The sequence below is a fragment of the Podarcis bocagei genome, assembly GCF_964188305.1.
Source record: "Podarcis bocagei genome assembly, chromosome: 4".
NCBI lineage: Eukaryota > Metazoa > Chordata > Lepidosauria > Squamata > Lacertidae > Podarcis > Podarcis bocagei.
In genome coordinates, this window is record NC_138128.1 from 98574764 (window position 1) to 98595179 (window position 20416).

At 45.5% G+C, this 20416-nt stretch overlaps 1 protein-coding gene and 1 pseudogene across 2 annotated transcripts in view; both read right to left on the reverse strand.

Annotated features, from left to right (window-relative positions):
- Positions 1–17387, reverse strand: part of LOC308585763 (lactosylceramide 4-alpha-galactosyltransferase-like) — a 58166-nt gene extending 40779 nt beyond the window's left edge. The window contains exon 1 of the mRNA XM_081191850.1: positions 17307–17387. The gene's annotated coding sequence lies outside the window, so the exon portion shown is untranslated. The remainder of the gene's footprint in view (positions 1–17306) is intronic.
- LOC308585762 (lactosylceramide 4-alpha-galactosyltransferase pseudogene) overlaps positions 1–17437 on the reverse strand; it is an 86719-nt pseudogene extending 69282 nt beyond the window's left edge. Inside the window, exon 1 of the transcript XR_014013509.1 lies at positions 17307–17437. The product of XR_014013509.1 is annotated as a lactosylceramide 4-alpha-galactosyltransferase pseudogene (transcript). The remainder of the gene's footprint in view (positions 1–17306) is intronic.
- Between the last annotated feature and the right edge of the window lie 2979 nt (positions 17438–20416).

Sequence of the window (20416 nt, forward strand, 5' to 3'; positions counted from 1 at the left end):
TTTCCCAAACATGGGAACCTTTGTCTTCCCGGTCTACCACTGCATCTGGCCACCTGTTTCTCCCGATTCAGCCTCTCCCGATTCAGATATTATAGAGAACCAGAGCTGTGTGATATCAGCATCCTGGTGACACTTTGCTCCCTAATGACCGCACCCAGCAGCTTCATGTAAATAGTTTGAAAACTCACTGCTTTTCCTTGAGAGCATTTTACAAAATTATGCGTATTGTCTCTTGAAAGAGAACCTATGCAAGTGATGCCCCACACATACACAAAGTATTACCACCCCAGCCTTCCTCCCTCCTCTCTGCCCCCTTCTTCTCATCGATAGCATTTCTAAAGCGATGTTTACAGTTAACGCTAAGGAAAGTCAGGCTTTGTAGAAACTTCCTTCTTTGACATAAAGTTCCTCAATGTGCCTCGGAATGTGGCTTTTGGCTGTTCCATTTTGCACAGAACTTGGAACATTTGGAAAGCTGTATCAGAACAATAAAATCCTGAATGGGCATGAACTGGCATGCTCCCAACACAAGGTGTTGTGCAGGGGGCGAGACTATCTTTGCATATGATGAAATGGTGCGTGGAAGCTTTTGCCAAAATACAATGGTTAGTCTTCAAGCTGCCGCAAGTATTTTTGTTGACTTTGCTGCAGCAGACTAACCCAGCTACCCAGTTCAGAGGGTGTTGGAATCCTAGAAGCTAAGATCCAAAGTTGGGACAAGCACTCTTTGGTGACAAAAACCAAGCAGAGATTTAAAGTCACAGAATATGCAGCAAAGTAAAGAGTGGAAATATAGGCTGTTAGACCTTTAAAATATGCCCTTTCAGGGAGCCCCAAAATGTCACATTTCCAAGGTATCCCACTTCCCTAGCACAGAGATAGACCAATTCTTATTTTTGCAGTATTAGTGAGGCTAGCTGAGGTAAGTGCAATTCTGCAATTCTGGGCTGCATCAATAGGAGTATAGCATCTAGATCAAAGGAAGTAATAGTGCCACTGTATTCTGCTCTGGTCAGACCTCACCTGGAGTTCTGTGTCCAGTTCTGGGCACCACAATTCAAGAAGGACACTGGCAAACTGGAACGTGTCCAGAGGAGGGCAACCAAAATGGTCAAAGGCCTGGAAACGATGCCTTATGAGGAACGGCTAAGGGAGCTGGGCAGGTTTAGCCTGGAGAAGAGGAGGTTAAGGGGTGATATGATAGCCATGTTCAAATATATAAAAGGATGTCACATAGAGGAGGGAGAAAGATTGTTTTCTGCTGCTCCAGAGAAGCGGGCACGGAGCAATGGATCCAACCTACAAGAAAGAAAATTCCACCTAAACATTAGGAAGAACTTCCTGACAGTAAGAGCTGTTCAACAGTAGAATTTGCTGCCAAGGAGTGTGGTGGAGTCTCCTTCTTTGGAGGTCTTTAAGCAGAGGCTTGACAACCATATGTCAGGAGTGCTCTGATGGTGTTTCCTGCTTGGCAGGGGGTTGGACTCGATGGCCCTTGTGGTCTCTTCCAACTCTATGATTCTATGATTCTATGATTCTAAGTGCTGTATCTCTGAATCATCCACCTTGACCAGAGGACACCCAGATTCATCACCAAGTGCACCAACTATGATCACTCCTGGAGAGGAATTGTCAAAGTGCATTGGTAACCTCAAGACTTCATTACTGCAATGTGTGCTGTAACGCCAGATCTACGGCAGTGCAGCCAGTTCCCCTGCAAAAAACAAACTATACTTTCTAAAAAACAGACTAACATTGCATTTCACGGGTGATATTATTTCCACTGTACTTTCTCTTAAGTGAAGGTGCACTTACATTACACTTCCTAAATAGGAACAGTTAGGCTGCACTCTTCAAATTATTCTTCCCCTTGACCTTTGCAGCCCTGATTTATTAGGTTATAAAAGTCTCACAGAATAAAATTACATTTCCCCAGATACTTTCCATACTGCAAGCAAGTGAACATAATTTACAATCCCTTGTACAAAGCTGATATTTAGATCCATCAGCACTGAAGCTGTGTACGTGCTGCTAAAATAGCCCAAGACTTCCACAGTATACAATGCGTAAGTTTTATAGGATGCCTCTGTCATTATAAATCATATTTTACTGATGGAGGGACAGCCCTGCTTCATCGTGCATTCTTTGCATGGGTGTCTGGTGCCTTCTGAAAGCACAAAATTCTAGCCTGTTTCCGCTCAAGCTCTTCCACCTGTCAGCAGCTTTATACTCAACACATACGGAAGGCTCACATGTAAAAGACTTCTTCCAGTGAAGACTTAAAAAACAGTGCTCTTCTTCTGCATAAGTCCTCCCTATTTCTGACCTCTGGTGGGCTAAAAAGGATATGATAACGTGCAGTAAAATAATTATACAAAAATTAAGTTGGCTGCCTGACTAATTGGGAGCACAGTTTTGGCCAACTACATTTTAAAATCTAACTTATTGCAGCCCTGCTTTAATTACTTAACAAGTGCCTTCTACTGTCAAAAGGTGGTCTTTAAAAACTTGTGAATTCATCTAAATGTAACAAAATGGTGCAAGCAAAACCCTGAAGAGCTTCTGGCAGTTCCCTCAGTGTGAGAAGCAAAGCTACAGGGAACCAGGCAAAGGGCCTTCTCGGTAGTGGCGCCCGTCCTGTGGAACGCCCTCCCACCAGATGTGAAGGAAATAAGCAGCTATCTTCTCTTTAAAAGACATCTGAAGGCAGCCCTGTTTAGGGAAGTTTTAAGTATTTAATGCTGTATTGTTTTTAACACTTGATTGGAAGCCGCCCAGAGTGGCTGGGGAAACTCAGCCAGATGGGCGGGGTAAAAATAATAAATCATTATCATTATCATTATCATCATCATCAAAGATCTCAGAAGGCAGGAAGGAATATGAGGGAATACAGTCTTTCAGACTAGCTTTGAGCTAGCTGACGTTTCTGGCAGCCCCACGCAGAGCACACTACGGTAATCCAAACAGGATGTAGCTAAGACATGTGTCACTTTGGCCAAATCAGACATCTCTGTATGAAATGAGTCTAGTTTTCAGTCATGAACCTCAATCAGCCACTCCTTGGCAAGCGACACAAGGCAAAGGCTCAAACCCCACCCCATATTAAGAAAAATTATCTGGGACTGAGCTCAGTATTTCCACACTTCTTCAGCTTTTCCTGGTGGAAAAACAGCATCAGAGTACAAATACCATCCCACCAAGAAAAACCCTTAGTGTTACTTTATGGTTCACTAGAGGCAGAATCATAATACCTCAGGTGTTTTGGAAAACGCCTTGGCGACTTACATTTTCTAATCCTCATAGAAATGCATTTAAATTGGAGAAGTGAATGCTGAAATAAAGATTTTAACTGAATGTGAGATACAGACAATAATTCCCTTTTATATTGCTGTCATCTTTATTTATCATTCTCTCTGCTGGTGAACGTGAGTGACTGGGTGCCAGCAAGTCTGGAAGTAAAACCAGGCCAAGAGTTTCTACTATGGAAGTTGAGCTAACAGAAGATGTAATGAAACTGTTGGCCACAAACGTCTTCCTCCACACATCCCTGCACATGTGACTCACACCACCAACGTTTCCTCTTAAACAGAACATCAGTGAAGAGAGGCTCTTTGCTTGGCTGGAGAGGGGGGGAAAGGAGAGAGATTATCACACTTCTGAAAAGTCTCATATCAGAAGCCAGGCCGTTATGCATGGCTGATTAGATGCCATTGGAGGAGGAGGAGGAGTTTGGATTTGATATCCCGCTTTATCACTACCCGAAGGAGTCTCAAAGCGGCTAACATTCTCCTTTCCCTTCCTCCCCCACAACAAACACTCTGTGAGGTGAGTGGGGCTGAGAGACTTCAAAGAAGTGTGACTAGCCCAAGGCCACCCAGCAGCTGCATGTGGAGGAGCGGAGACGCGAACCCAGTTCCCCAGATTAGGAGTCTACTGCTCTTAACCACTACACCACACTGGCTCCACCCTCTGGGTATAGACACTGACATCCATGTCACCCTAAGATCAGTAGCAGTGTGCATGCAGGCACTGTTATCTTCATGCACAACGTGTTGCCATGGGGGAGATCATGTGAGCTGCCTCAGTTAACACAGGAAGATAAGAAGAACTTGCTAGATCAGGCCAGTGGAGCATCAATGAAGCATGCCGTTCTCGCAGAGGACAACCGGCTCCCTGTGGGAATCCTTCGAGCAGGATCCAAGCACACAAGCATGCTCTCCTCCTGGGGTCCACAGCAAATGGTGTTTGTAAGCATTTCGACCCCAATCCATAGTTCTCTCTTCCAGTAATTTTTCCTATCCTGATTGAAAGCCATCCACGTTGGCCATCACTGCACTGCTTGAAGAATTACCTACTTTATTTCTTGGGATATCCACAAGTTTTATTATGAGAGGGAGAAAAACATTTCTTTATCTGCTTTCTCCATGCCATTCATAATTTTATAAATTATATTACTTGCATTCTCTATAGATTAAAAAGTCTGAAAAGCTGGGGGGAGGGTTCCTGTTGTCATTCTGTCTCTCACAGCTACAATAAACCTAGCATTAAAATTACGGACTGGTCATTTCTTCGTCAGAGGGCAAATTTAGCAGGGGATCAAATACTTTCCCCCTTCACTGTATTTACCACACCTTCCAGCTGTTGATTGGAGAGACAGTGGAATTTGCTGCCAAGGAGTGTGGTGGAGTCTCCTTCTTTGGAGATCTTTAAACAGAGGCTTGACAACCATATGTCAGGAGTGCTCTGATGGTGTTTCCTGCTTGGCAGGGGGTTGGACTCGATGGCCCTTGTAGTCTCTTCCAACTCTATGATTCTATGATTCTATGATTCTATGACCTCAGCATTGACACGGAAGTCACCTCCAAACTGAGGAGATCCCAACCCCCAGACTACCTTGGTCAAGCAGTCAGCAGGGCAGTAGGATATCCCTTATGGTCAGACACTCAGTAAATGTTGACTGTGACAGAAAGCCCATTTCTCTTCCTAGCTTCCGTAAAAACAAAACTTCTCCTCCTCTCCCAGCTGCACATCAGTCATGCCTTGTTCGGAGCTGGACCATCCATGAGGTGGACTCAGGCAACGGAATCCAAGGGGGGCTGCCATGGGGGCTGCCACTGCCACCGCAGAAGTGGGGCAAGCAGTGGTGGCTTCTAGCTTCTGATGAGGTCCTGTGAGAGCCCCACAAGATTTAGCCAGAACCTGGAAGCTGTTTCTGCCACACAACCCTAGTAAGCAAGGCTTTGGCAGGGCCCCTTCCTGTTTCATCACAGGCAGGGAAATAGGGCAGGCCACCTCTGGCATGAACGCTGCACAGAGAAACCAGCTGGACCAGAGCTGGACTCTCTGACTCATCCAAATTTGTCTCTTATAATCAGGTCTCCTTCTTCCAGGATCAAGTCCCGGATGATTGTTGTTTTGTTAGTTGCCAACAAAATAGGGGGATGTAGGGAAGGAAGGGGCAGGTGAAGCAGTTGCAGTTTGGGGAAGCCATCCGTTTCCCTTCTCTCCTGCATGGTTTGACCCACAACAGTTCCCCTTGTCAGGACGTATTTCCTATGCTGAGAAACTGTGCCATCCCCCACCTTCCCTGCCAGCGTATACCAACCCTCTCTGCAGCCATTCTGGGCCACCTTTCTCAGATTGTGGGCTGCTTCCTTGACACCCCTAAAGACAACAGGTTGTTTGCCTGGCTGAATAAGTCTGGCGAGTACCAATACTGGCAATGTACACAGTCCAAATGAGTGCAGTTCCCTTTTGCCTACACTAACTGGCAGCAGCCACCAAACCGACTGGGAGCAACCACCAGATAAAAATAGTTCAGTATTGACTACACTAACTGGAAACAACCTCTATACAAAAAAACACACTGAGACAGTTCAGCCTCAGGGTCCTCTGATTTATCAATGAAATAATCCTCAACATGACACCTGTGTAATTGTCTCTTTGCCTGACTAAATGGGGGGGGGGGGCTAGCTCTAAAGTGAATCAATTCTAAGCAATTCCTCTACCAAAAACTGACCTCAGTATATGCCGACACCAAACACAAGGAATCGCAAGGTCCCCACAACAGCAGCCAGACCCAAATAACGCTCAGCACCTTTCCACCACTATCAGTACAATGAATTGGTTGGATCACTCGCTCCTCCGCACGGCCTTTAACTATTTATGTAGCGTATTAAAATATTAGTTATCTGCTTCTCTGTCTGCTAACTACCTAGCTAAGCCACAAGTTAAAATCCCTTGGCCCCCAATAAAATCAGCACTCGCCAGCCAAGCCAAGACTCTGGGAGGGGCGGAAAGGGGGCGTGGTTGTGCCAGAAGGCCAGGCCCGGGGGGCCTCTAGCTCCCACCAAGTGGCCCAACAATGGTGGAGAGGAAGGAGATCGAGGAAGAATGAACCGAGCTTTGGGATCAAGCCTCGCCCAAAGCGCAAACAAACGTGGAGCGAAATGGCACTCTAAACTCTTCACACACGCGCGCGCAAAAAGTGTGCGGCGGGGGGCACACTGCCTTCAAACACTCGGCGTGGAGCAGGCAAAGGCCAAGATGAGCAAGTTGCCCGGACCTTCTGAAGCGCACACGCACAACCACCAGGCAGTCGGCTGGCAGAGAGAAAACCGGGACCTTAAGCTCAGGCGCACAAGTGCAGCAAGCCGGCGCGAGGAGAAGCGATGCGAGGAAGAAGAAGGCGCAAAACAGCAAGCGCACTCGCGCGCGCCGAGCATCGCAGGTTCTCCAGGACCCAAGGCAGAGAGTCGCCGCCAAGCAGCAAAAGACCCGCGACCCCAGGGACGGGGTGGGACGGAGGAAGGGGCCGAGGAGCCGCCCGGGCGCACGAAGAAGGCGCCTCTGAATTCGTCCTTTTCAAGCCCAGGACCCAACCCGGCCGGCACAAGGACACCTCGCCAGCCCGCACCAAGTTCGCGGGTCACTGAGGGTCACTCACCCACCGCAGGAACTTCAGCTGCGCGCTCCTGCCTGGATTGTAGGCTGGACTCGACGCGCGTGGATGCTCCAAGCGGGAGACGGAGGGGAGAGGCTGCGCAGGCAGGGGACTCCGGGCTGCTGGATCCGACGCAAAGCCAAAAGGCTCGATCCAAAGGTTGCAAGAGAAGATCACCGCGCAGGACCCAGCGATGAAGGGCAAGAATCCAGCGTCGCCCTGCGGCCGCGCCAAAGTTAAATTTCCCACGGTCACGCCCCCTACCGGCGCAGATTAGCCTCCTGCCAGGAGGCAGGAGGGGGTCGCCAACTCCCCGCGCCGGATCACTGCAGGGTCCCGGACGCCTGGCCCACCGAAAAAGGGGAGCGGACTTTGGGGGAGCCGTCCGTTTCCCCTTCCTCCTGCGTGGTTTGACCTACAACAGTTCCTCTTGTCGGGAAGTATTTCCTATGCTGAGAAACTGTGCCATCCTCCACTTTCCCTCTGCCAGCCCTCTCTGCAACCGTTCTCTCCCACCTTTCTCAGATTGTGGGCTGCTTCCTTGGCACCCCAAAGGCAGCGCTTTGGTCACTTGCTGAGCAACTCTGGCCAGGACCCATGCTGGCAAGGTACACAGTCCAACTATCCTACAGTCAGATCTCTTGGTTTTAACATAATTCCTTAATCTCAACACAGCAGGCACCAGCGAGGACAGAGAGAAGAATTTTTGCTTTAAGACGAAATCAAAATGTTTTCTTATGCTGTGCCTTTACCGTTGAGCATAGGAAAATACGACATTCTTAGGACAGCTATTAATAGTTTGATTTTTTTTCCCCTGGGGAGAAATATTTATTTAATAAACTAAGTCCAGCTGACATCAACCATATTTAGACCTTAACTCTCACGATGGGGAGGAAGCAAAAAAGAAGAAGCACACACTCAACAATACTGCCCAAATTAGGAACATTAAGTTGTAAACAGCACCTGCCATTCAGATCTTTCTTCTGCCTGTAATGATGAGACTTTGATACAGTACAAAGGAAGGTGCTGCCTCCAGCCACTATGTGTGTTGTTGTTGTTTAGTCGTTTAGTCGTGTCCGCCTCTTCGTGACACCCTGGACCAGAGCACGCCAGGCACGCCTGTCTTCCACTGCCTCCCACAGTGTAATACTACTCAATTCAGCTGAAGCCACTATGTAATACTACTCGATTCAGCTGAAGCCTTGTCAATCTCCAGCTTTATTAATACGAATACTACATTTTCCATGGACATAGCATTGTAGGATTTATTTATTTCTGTTTCATCTTACAAGGAGCTTACAAGTTTCAACTAGTGCCAGAGACAGATTCAAGTAACTATGGGATTTTACATTTTCAAGTTGTAGTAATATACTGTACAGTTACTGATTCTCACTTGCATGCATGAAAGGGTTAACCAGAGCAGGAAATGATCTCAGTTACCATGAGAGCAATTAAGCAGGCTCAATGAAATTAGAAGGGCCCCTGAGGGTAATCTAGTCCAACCCCCTGCAATGCAAGAATCTCAAAGCATCCATGACAGGTGGCCATCCAACCTCTGCTTAAAAACTTCCAAGGAAGAAGATTCCTTTGACATTTAATACAAATCTCCTTGTCTCAACAGAACGGAGAACAACTAGCTATACATATGAAGAGGTTATACTCCACAGTTGTCATTTATTACAGGCTACTTCACTTGGGGCAGAGATTTCTAAACCACAGGCTTAGTCTCTCAGGTTTGGGATGGTTAATTCCTAAATGATACTTTGGCATATTGTCCAACCACTCGCAAAGAATTCAGGAAACTCTTGCAGAGTTACAGTTCCCAGCGCCCTTAACAAATTGGGCTTTTAAATGTCTGGTGTTCTGTACTAGTAAACCCTCCGAGTGAAGTCCCTATGATGGTTGGACGGTGCCTTGTATGCCTCCTTGCGGCAACTCCTGCAGCCAAGATGGTGCCAGATGTATTACACTGGTACCTCGGGTTACAGACGCTTCAGGTTACAGACTCCGCTAACCCAGAAATACTACCTTGGGTTAAGAACTTTGCCTCAGGATGAGAACAGAAATCGCGCGATGGCAGTGGGAGCCCCATTACTACAAGTATTACTACAAAACTCAAAAAAAAAAATATCCAAAATGTATAATTTACTATTAGAATGGGAATTAAAGGATGAAGAAGTAAAAGAAGTCATGATTAAATGGGCATGTGATATAGGATATGTAATTCGGCTGGTCCAATGGGAGAAATTATGGAAATACGATATTAAATTCACGGCATGTTATACAATAAGAGAAAATTTTATGAAAATGGTGTACCAATGGTACTTAACTCCGGTAAAATTGGCAAAAATTTACAAATTAAAATCGAATACCTGTTGGAGATGTGAAAAAGAAATAGGAACAATGTTTCACATGTGGTGGGAATGCCGACCTATTAAACAATTCTGGAATGAAATCTATGAAGAACTCAAAAAGATGTTTAAATTATCTTTCAGTAAAAAACCGGAGGCATTCCTTTTAGGTTTAATTACAAATGATATCCCCGAAAATCAAAGGAAAGTATTCCTTTATGCAACAACAGCTGCCAGGATGCTTATAGCTAAAAACTGGAAAAGCAGAAAAATTCCATCAGTGAAAGATTGGCAAATTAAATTATGTGAATACATAAATCTGGCAAGACTCACAGCTTACATAAGGGGACAATCGGACCAGAAATTATTAAAAGAATGGGGTTGTGCTAAAGAGTATATGAAAAAACATTGTTCTGGAGTTAGTATATTGGTATGTAATGAATGATGCTTTACAGGGTTAAAGAAAAAGAAAAATGGTGTAAAAAAAATAAAAAGTACCAAGGTGGAAGTAATCTAATTAGACACAACAATACAGTAAGAGTAAATTTTTTGAAGTCTCAGAACAAAGTAAGGAAGTCAATTAGTGTTTATGTACGTAATGATATGGTTTTTTTCTGTAGATGTGTGCTTTTTCGTTTTTGTTTAGTTTTGTTTTGTTTCCTTTGGTGTGTTTTTTCCCTTTTCCTTTTCTGTTTTTATATATATATATATATATATATATATATATATATATATATATATGCAGGTTTTGGTGTCTTCGGGTGTCTTCCCGTGTAAGAGTTGGGGTGTCTAGGCGACGTTTCGACGAGGTCTCACTCGTCATCTTCAGGCTGGTGCTTTCGGCTTCTTGTTACTAGAACAGAGCAGGATCTCAGTGTTTGAGTTCCTATAAATACTGTTGAGGGGGTGTGGTGTATAGCCTCCAACGTTCTGGGCAGAGAGGGAGTTCCCAGGTTAGTGTGCCTTTTCTTCTTTTGTTCCTTAATTACTTGAGGGATATCTTGAGTGATTTCTTGAGTGATATTCTGAGTACCACTTAGGAGGGTCATTAGGTGTGGATTAGTTGCTAAAGCTTTCGTGTCTTGACCTCTTGAGCTTGTGAAAAGTTTTTCTGAGAAGATGGCTGTACTGCACTTAGTTGTGCTCTGGCTTGGCTTCGTGTATAGGGGCGAGCTGTGGTTTTGTGCCCTGTGCCAGCCAGATCTGTGTAGGGATTGCAGGGGGGTGCAGCATCCGGAGGTGCCACTATGGTTTGGCTACTGGATGGTGCAACTGATTCTGTAACTCAGTTGTCAAGTGGTCCTTGTCAGCCAGGCGTTTGGTTCTGGAGATGAGAGTCTTGGCTACGGAGTTTATTTGTGCAGGGTGGTGGTGTGATTGTGCATCAGAAACGAACTACATAAGAAAAGATACCTACTAAACCAAACCAACAAAGATCTGCTCACTCTTCACCTCAAACTCTGTAACAAAATCCACCCTGCACTCTGGGACAAATGCAAACAACTAGCCGTTTGGAGAGCTGAAACTGAGTCCTCTCACAAGACAGACACACACACCAACAAACTCCACAAACTAGAGAAACGCCAGAAGCCCAGCCACCCTCCACAACAACCCATGAAACAAACAGTACATAACATATCAGACAGGATCCTCACCTCAACTGAAACCAAAGTACTCTCCAAAGGTTTCAACTTTGCAGTCGCCCCGAGACGCATCCCCACGGAAAACATCATATGCGGAGTCGAAGCTAGCCTAACCAAAATCAACCCTGATGAAGCCAATAAAATCAGACTTGAAGTCACCAACATCCTCTGCTCCAGCAAACCACCCAGAAGCAATTTACACAAAGAAGAACGGAAAGCACTCACCAACCTGAGGAAAGACAACAACATAATCATTCTCCCAGCAGACAAAGGTAATGCCACTGTTGTGATGAACACATCGGACTACCAAGCAAAACTATCAAATCTACTCCAAGACCCTACCTACCAACCTATAAAAACAGATCCCACCACCTATCTGGAAAAAACCACCAAATCCAAAATAAAAGCCTCTCCTATCAGTGAAGAAATCCAGCTAAGGATCATCCCCAGAGAAAAATCATCCAGATGCCCCAAACTCTACGGTCTCCCCAAGATACACAAAGAAGGAACACCACTCAGACCAATAGTCAGCTCCATAGGCTCACCTCTACAAAATCTCGCTAAATTTCTCGCTAAGCAACTTCAGCCCTATGCAGAATCTATCGCTTCACACGTTACAAACTCCTTCCAGTTCATAGAAACAATAAAGAAGCAAAACCTACATCCCGACGACCTACTTGTGAGCTTCGATGTTGTATCTCTCTTCACACAAGTGCCCATTAATGAAGCCTTGACAGCCATTCAAAACAAATACAATCCCCCCGAATACATCCTGGACCTGACCAACCACTGCCTAACCAACACGTACTTCATCCACAATGGACAAAGATATAAACAGATAGAAGGAGCACCTATGGGATCACCCCTCTCACCGGTCATCGCAAATCTGTACATGGAACACTTTGAAACCAATGCTTTAGACAAGTCAGAACACAAACCCAAACTTTGGCTCAGATATGTTGACGACACCTTTGTAATTTGGCCACACGGGAAGGAAAAACTAGATAGCTTCCTCACACATCTCAACAGCCTACACCCCAAAATACAATTCACTATGGAAATAGAAGCCAACAACCAACTTCCCTTCCTTGACGTCCTAATCTACAAAAAACCTGATGGCTCCCTAGGACACACTATCTACCGGAAAAAAACACACACCAACCGCTACTTACATGCACAATCACACCACCACCCTGCACAAATAAACTCCGTAGCCAAGACTCTCATCTCCAGAACCAAACGCCTGGCTGACAAGGACCACTTGACAACTGAGTTACAGAATCTCTCAAATGTGTTAATCGCCAACGGATACCAACAAAACAGGGTTACGAAGCTAATCCAAAAAGAAACACCCCCCAAAAACCAAGACACAGAAGAAAACAATGGCATGGCCCTCCTTCCTTATATCAAGGGCACTACAGATAAAATTAGCAAAATCCTCCATAAACACAATATCAAAACAGCCTTTTGCACCAACCAAAAAATAGCCAATATCCTCAGAAACCCAAAAGATAAAATCCAGTTAGAAAACCAAGGGGTCTATGAAATACCCTGCAAAGTCTGCCCAGCCACGTACATTGGACAAACAAACAGACGAATAAATGCACGTATCGCAGAACACAAGAATGCCGTCAAAAAAGAAGAAAAAACTTCCTCTCTTTACCAACACATGAAAGAAACAGGACACGAAATTAATTTTGCAGATTCCAAATTGCTCTTTAACATGGAACATCACCACAAGAGAATAATCATGGAAGCCATCGAGATAGAGAAACACCCTCACAACATGAACAAGCGTGACGACACGTCCCGCCTGCCAGACATCTGGAAATTAGCCCTCCCCACAAAAACCGACACCAGAACCAGAGACACACAGAACGCCATCTCCAATCAACCACACCAGACCCAAACCCAGACCCTCTCCACAGATAAAGTACAGACACCATCCAGTAGCCAAACCATAGTGGCACCTCCGGATGCTGCACCCCCCTGCAATCCCTACACAGATCTGGCTGGCACAGGGCACAAAACCACAGCTCGCCCCTATACACGAAGCCAAGCCAGAGCACAACTAAGTGCAGTACAGCCATCTTCTCAGAAAAACTTTTCACAAGCTCAAGAGGTCAAGACACGAAAGCTTTAGCAACTAATCCACACCTAATGACCCTCCTAAGTGGTACTCAGAATATCACTCAAGAAATCACTCAAGATATCCCTCAAGTAATTAAGGAACAAAAGAAGAAAAGGCACACTAACCTGGGAACTCCCTCTCTGCCCAGAACGTTGGAGGCTATACACCACACCCCCTCAACAGTATTTATAGGAACTCAAACACTGAGATCCTGCTCTGTTCTAGTAACAAGAAGCCGAAAGCACCAGCCTGAAGATGACGAGTGAGACCTCGTCGAAACGTCGCCTAGACACCCCAACTCTTACACGGGAAGACACCCGAAGACACCAAAACCTGCATTCCTGTACCCGTGAAAATCTACGAAAGCATATATATATATATATATATATATATATATATATATATATATATATATTCCGGGGATTTTTGTTTGTATAGCACTATTTTGGATTCAATGTTTGTAATTTTTGTTATGATTCTGCATTGAAAATAAAAAAATTCTTAATTAAAAAAAAACAAATTGTGCTTTTAAATGTCTGGTGTTCTGTACTAGTAAACCCTCCGGGTGAAGTCCCTATGATGGTTCGATGGCGCCTTGTATGCCTCCTTGCAGCAACTCCTGCAGCCAAGCTGGTGCCAGATGTATTACACTGGTACCTCGGGTTACAGACGCTTCAGGTTACAGACTCCGCTAACCCAGAAATACTACCTTGGGTTAAGAACTTTGCCTCAGGATGAGAACAGAAATCGCGCAATGGCAGTGGGAGCCCCATTAGCTAAAGTGGTACCTCAGGTTAAGAACAGTTTCAGGTAAGAACGGACCTCCAGAATGAACTAAGTACGTAACCCGAGGCACCACTGTAGTCTACTTTCCTTTGGGCAACATCAGCCAGGCCAAGAGGGTGGTCTTGTCGTCTGGGCAGCCCAGGATCTCCAGACACCCTGGCCAGGATTGCACCCCAGGGAGGTCACTTTGGTGCTGCTAACACACCGGTTTGACTCCTCCCCCCCCCAGAGGGTCACTCCATTCTCTTTTGAGACAGATGGACATCAACAGCAACAATATTTATAGACATCCTGGATTCTGCAAGTTATAAATCCAAGAACGGTACCAAAAGTGGTTGAGGGCAAGTTGGACTGACTGCACTAAGCAACAAGGAAGGTGGAAGAAGTACAAAAGACCAGGGAGAGAGGGAGATAAATAAATAAAAAGATGAAGCAACTCAGAACTCCAGAACAACTCACTCTCTCCAGAAATGTAGCAGAAAGGTAAAAATTCTTATAAATATTGCTAGGTATTAGATTTCTTGAACAGGTTACAACTGAGTGAAAAACACCAAGCTAATTATGAGATTGCATGACAGAGATTCCAGGCATATTGCCCTCCAAAATAAAACGGATGGATTTGAATACTTTATCAACAGATCTTGGACTGGGTGTGTCTATACCACCCAATGACAGTGTTGTAGTCAACGAGGGCACAATTACTGCTACCGTAATTGAAAACTTTTGGGTGTATAGAAAATAAGAAGAGGAGCTATGTGTCTTCCTGAGCCATGGCAAGACTGGCTGTTGTGTGATGAAATTTCATCTATCAAAGCAATTACTGCTGCTGTGGGCAGGACTTTTGATCAGTCTCATTGCCTTTCACTCCCATATCTATCCTATGATCTGTGATCACAATTAGACAGCTGGCACCAGTCGATGGAAGTGGTGCAGAACAGACCCCTCCCAAACAGCCCGCAGCTGCTCCATGCAGAAATTGGGGTGGTATTGTGCCGTGCAAAGGAAAATATTGAGAATCCATTTTGAACCTTTCAATTGATTGGGGGAGCAGCAGTAGAAGATGCAGATGGCGCTGTGGGTTGAACCACAGAGCCTAGGGCTTGCCGATCAGAAGGTCGGCAGTTCGAATCCCCGTGACGGGGTGAGCTACCGTTGCTTGGTCCCTGCTCCTGCCAACCTAGCAGTTCAAAAGCACACCAGTGCAAGTAGATAAATAGGTACCGCTCTGGCGGGAAGGTAAACGGCGTTTCCGTGCGCTGCTCTGGTTTGCTGGCCACATGACCCAGAAGCTGTACACCAGCTCCTTCGGCCAATAAAGCGAGATGAGCGCCGCAACCCCAGAGTCGGCCACGACTGGACCTAATGGTCAGGGGTCCCCTTTACCTTTACCTAGAAGAAAATTGGAGGGTTTCTTTTAGCACATTATTCCAGAATACTAACTGAATAATGGACGATGACATGTGGCAGCATGCAAAAAAACAACACACACACACACACACACACACACACACACACACACACCTATATCACTCTAAACAGTTAGTGTGGAGAAAGGTCCATAGTCTGTGTCAGCCCAGCCTGGTCTCCTCTGTCTGGGAATTGACTCTCCAGCACAAGCTCTTCTCAGTTCCTGCTCCTTGAACCTCCTTTAAATAGAGATATCAGCAGCTGAGTCTGGGATTTGCAGCAGGCAATGTGTGTGCTCTACTGCTGACCTATGGCAGGAGTACATTCCAGTCTCCCTTCCCAGGCGAGAATACATCCAGATTACAAAGAATTAAAAGGTACTTTCCAAGTTTCAGCAGAGAGATAATAGCATTGGGGAGAACGAGAAAGTCCCATGTTTTCCACACTTTTTTCTATACTCAGTTTCAATTACTTAAGATGGCTGTAAAGAAACTAATGTGAAGGTTGCACGAATAAGTTCAGGTACTTTGCATTGAGATAAAGAACCAATTTATTCTTCCCTTCCAATTAGTCAAGGTGGAGGAAATCTCATTTGCGGTGCTGTGGTATGAATTCGAAGAGTGAACCTGATTCACAGCAAAAAATAAAGATTAAAGCACAATATGACTTCATGGACCTGGAACGCAAGAATTCCACCAACATACTTTACTTGAGAATGCTGGCACAACTTCTTCCTGGAACTCAGACATTTGCTATTAAAGGCCCTTGACGTGCCCATCGAGTGTTTGTCCGGAAGCCCAGCTTGCTCTCTCTCTTGCTCTCTCTCACAGTTCATATCCCAATTTTTACTCTTATCTTCCCTCTCACCTCTGCCCTAAATGCTTCAACTTCTTTCTTTAAATATTTAATCAGGATCAACTATGCAAATGAGTTCCAGAACAGCAGGAGTGGGGGAATCTCAACTGCGTAAATCTGTTATAATAAAACAAAAGAGAATCCTGAAGCACCTTTCAAAGCCATGCTAATTAATGGCTAACCTACAGGTACATATAGAGTCTGGGGCACTTTTCAATCGAACATATAGCATATTTAATGCTCATAAATTTAAAACAAAATGAAAACGTTTTGGTTCTTTTGTTGCATAATTTACTAGCAAAGAGGTTGACTTGGCAATCTAGTCCTTTATGACACCCCTTGTGTGCATATCATCAGATGTGCCTTTATCTACTATGTTTATTCTGTACTTTCTATCAAAAACAGTCAAAAGGTTTAATAATACTGATGAGGAAGCACTCCCTGTTTGAACTGTAGCCAGAGACCAGGCCTGAATGGGGAAATGGAGACCTAGCAATAAACCTTCTGTTCTCACATGAGTGTAAATGACAAGTTTCCTGGCCAGCTACATTTTGCCTCTCCTGATAAGAACATCAACGTTGTCCTGCTTACTCAGACCAGCTAGTCTAGCTTTTTGTTTTCCAATGCTAGCCAGTCAAAAGTGCCTGGTTACTCACGAGCAGGACGCAACACAATCGTGTCCCTCTGTTGCTGAACCCCAGCCACCTGGAAGATTTACGGCCCCCGTACATGGAGCTGTGTTTAACTATCCTGCACCATGCATTTGTCTGCCTATGTGAGCATCATCTGAGAGAGAGGACATCTCCACATCTCATGGCAGTAACCCCCCTTGAGTTAGTTGCATGTTGCGCAAATTTGTACTCCTTGTGTTATTATTCCCCATCCAATCATGACGAAGAAACGCAGTTTCACTGACTGTTCTCAGATCTTGCATGCAAAGCTTTTAACCCTCCAGAGAGCTTTCTCCAGCAGATGTGTGCCTCTTCCACAGTGCAAGAAAAGTCACTGAAGGCCACAACTTCTTCCCACTCCCACCCTCCTGCCCAGAAGGGACGGCATCTCAAAGGCCACACAGCAGCTAGGCAGCCCCCCTCCTCTCCTCCTTTGTGAGCTTTTTCCAGCTTCAAGCCTTCAAGTAAAGTCTCACCAAAGCAACCCTTGCCAGCCGCCTTCAGAAAATAAAGGCTTACCTTCCAAAACGATGGGCTCTCTTGAGATGGGCACTTCTGGCAGGTGCCAGATGCTTTTGGAACAGACAGCAACTGTTTCTCTAAGTAGCCTCTTTGCCATTTCTCCAAAAAGGAAAAAGCTCCACTCCCAGATAGTGGAGTTGTCATCATTTCCAAGCCCCTTCTAGCCACACCTCTCCCTTTCTTTTTCTTTCCAGCTCAAGTCCTGCTTGCCAGAAAAAATAAATGATACAAGCTGGCCGCTAAGCTCACAGTTGTTATTGTTCTGCGCTTTGTAGGGGAGGCTCTGCGCTAGCATCTCCTGCGCCTATGAAAGCAACACAGAGAGTTTTCCACTACTCACCAATGCTTTCAGCTCATCAGTCCAGCAGGTGATTAATTCATCAGCAAATACCGATTAGTGGGTTTTGTTGAGAGCGAGTCCCTGCAAAAAAAAAAATGCTTTAAGGCCTCTCCCAATGCTTACAGACATTTACTAGGAAATTGTAATATGACACTCAAACAAAATCGCCAGCTGTTCCTTCCTCAATTCCTTGCAAATTAAGAGCACCACTGAAGGCAAAGAAAGCTTCATGAGAAATGATGAACTTGGAAACTAAGCCTGGTCTCCCAGCAGCAAAATATCAATTCTTGAGGGGGTGTGACTCTAATGCTCTCAGGAATCCCTGCCAGGTAACAGGTTAATTGGATCTGTTTACAGTAAACAGGTTAATTAGGAGCAGGGCTTTTTTTCCCAGCTGGAGTTCAGCTCCAGCACCTCTCAGGTGTGTGCCATTGCCATTCTAAGAGAGCAAGGAAGAAGTTCGTGGTGGGCTCCAGCCTCTCTTTTTCTAGAAAAATAGCACTGATTAGGACTATTTACACAGATAGCTACTTTAAAGGTCTTCTCTGCCTTTGAAGTGTGGAGCTTACAGTGCTGAGAAAGAAATGTAATTTCTGCCCAAACCTCTCACAGTATGGCTAATAATGCAGTCCATTTATCACCAAGTAATTAATAGTACCGCTGAGTGTTTTTGTTGCATATTTCAAGGGTTCAAAATGCTTCACATACTTAGGAATCTGGACAACAGCCCTGAAAGGCAGAGCAGTATTCTCCTCATACTGAGGAGTTGTGGTCCTCCTCATGACCACCTTTAAAGCCCTAAACGCCTTCAGCCCTGTATATCTGAAGGAATATCTCCACGGGGGTCCAGCTCCGAGGGCCTTCTGGTGGTTCTCTCACTGCGAGAAGTGAAGCCACAGAGAACCATATAATCATAGAATCATAGAGTTGGAATAGACCACAAGGGCCATCGAGTCCAACCCCCTGCCAAGCAGGAAACACCATCAGAGCACTCCTGACATATGGTTGTCAAGCCTCTGCTTAAAGACCTCCAAAGTAGGAGACTCCACCACACTCCTTGGCAGCAAATTCCACTGTCGAACAGCTCTTACTGTCAGGAAGTTCTTCCTAATGTTTAGGTGGATTCTTCTTTCTTGTAGTTTGGATCCATTGCTCCGTGTCCGCTTCTCTGGAGCAGCAGAAAACAACCTTTCTCTCTCCTCTATGTGACATCCTTTTGTATATTTGAACATGGCTATCATATCACCCCTTAACCTCCTCTTCTCCAGGCTAAACATGCCCAGCTCCCTTAGCCGTTCCTCATAAGGCATCGTTTCCAGGCCTTTGACCATTTTGGTTGCCCTCCTCTGGACACGTTCCAGTTTGTCAGTGTCCTTCTTGAACTGTGGTGCCCAGAACTGGACTCAGTACTCCAGGCAGAGGGCATGCCAGAGGGGCCATGGCCTCGGGCGTGGATTTTCGAGGGGCGTCGCTACGCATGGCCCAGCCATGCTCCTCATCTGGCGTCAGTGGAACCAATGCTCACAGAGAGGAGCAGCAGGTGAGGCCACTCTGTGTGCACTGACATGGGTGTGCCTGCGCAAATGGCTGGTGGGAAGGGGGCCTCGGCTTTGCTGGCAAGGAGTGTGCCAGGGACTGGGCAGAGGAGGAATGGTGGAGACTGCCTCCCCAGCTGGATCCTTCCAGGGAGGAGGAAGAGGAAGGCAGAATTACAACAGGGGTTTGAGGGAGGTCACAGCTCAGAGGAAGATGAGGGGGAAAGTTGGGAAATAATGGCAGAGGAGGAGCAGGCAGAGCTGGCTGACACATTGTCACTAGAAAGCATTCCAGACCCACCATCTCCCAGAACCTGGCGAGCTTTAAAAGTAGAAGAGCAAAGAGCTCAAAGACAGAGGGCACGTAGCAGCACCTGTAGAGGAGGTGATGATGACGACGAATGAGGAAGTGGGAGGAAAAGGGGGTGGGGATTCACTCAGGACAACACCATTATCCAAGAGGCTGTGTTCCAAAGCCTCTCTCTGTAAATATTGAATAAAAAGCAGATGGTAAGAAACTTTCCTTGTCTTTGTACATTCCTGGGCAACCAGCCATGGGAGTTACATTGGAAACAAAAACAAATTTCTTCCTCATCCCTTTATCTGTGAATCAGTGGATCAAACGAGACCTGACACTGAATCCCATGTTTGAGAGTGTCTTCTTCTTCTTCCTCTTCCTCTTCCTCTTCCTCCTCCTCTTCTTCTTCTTCAAGCCATGACAGAGGTCAAGATCCAGATTAGGGCCACCAGGTAATGACTGAGGGGTTAAGCCTTTCGCCTGCACCACGTTCCTGAAGCTTATAGCTGCAGCAAATCCAGATCACCTCAGCGCAGGCAGAGTATTCCAAACACAGGATTCAAAGATACATTTAAGAATAAAGTTTAACTGCAACACACACAAAACAATAAAACAGACCGTGACTCCAGAGGGTATACATGGCTTCAAACAATTTGACAAAATCACATTGTCTGCATATATACATATGACTTTTATAATCTGTGCAGATCAAAACTCAGGTTCTCTATCCAATATGTTTTCTGAGAAATGGTGGGGGGGGGCTCAGATTCTCAGTTAAGAGGTAATAAAAGAAAGATAAGGGAGAATAGTCCTTCCTCAGTTACCTCCTCCCCACCCAAGCAAACCTGCATTGATGCACAACGGTATGAGCCAGAGCGAGCTGCCATGCTCCACCACAGCATCTCAAGGCAAAATTATTCTCACTTTTCATGTA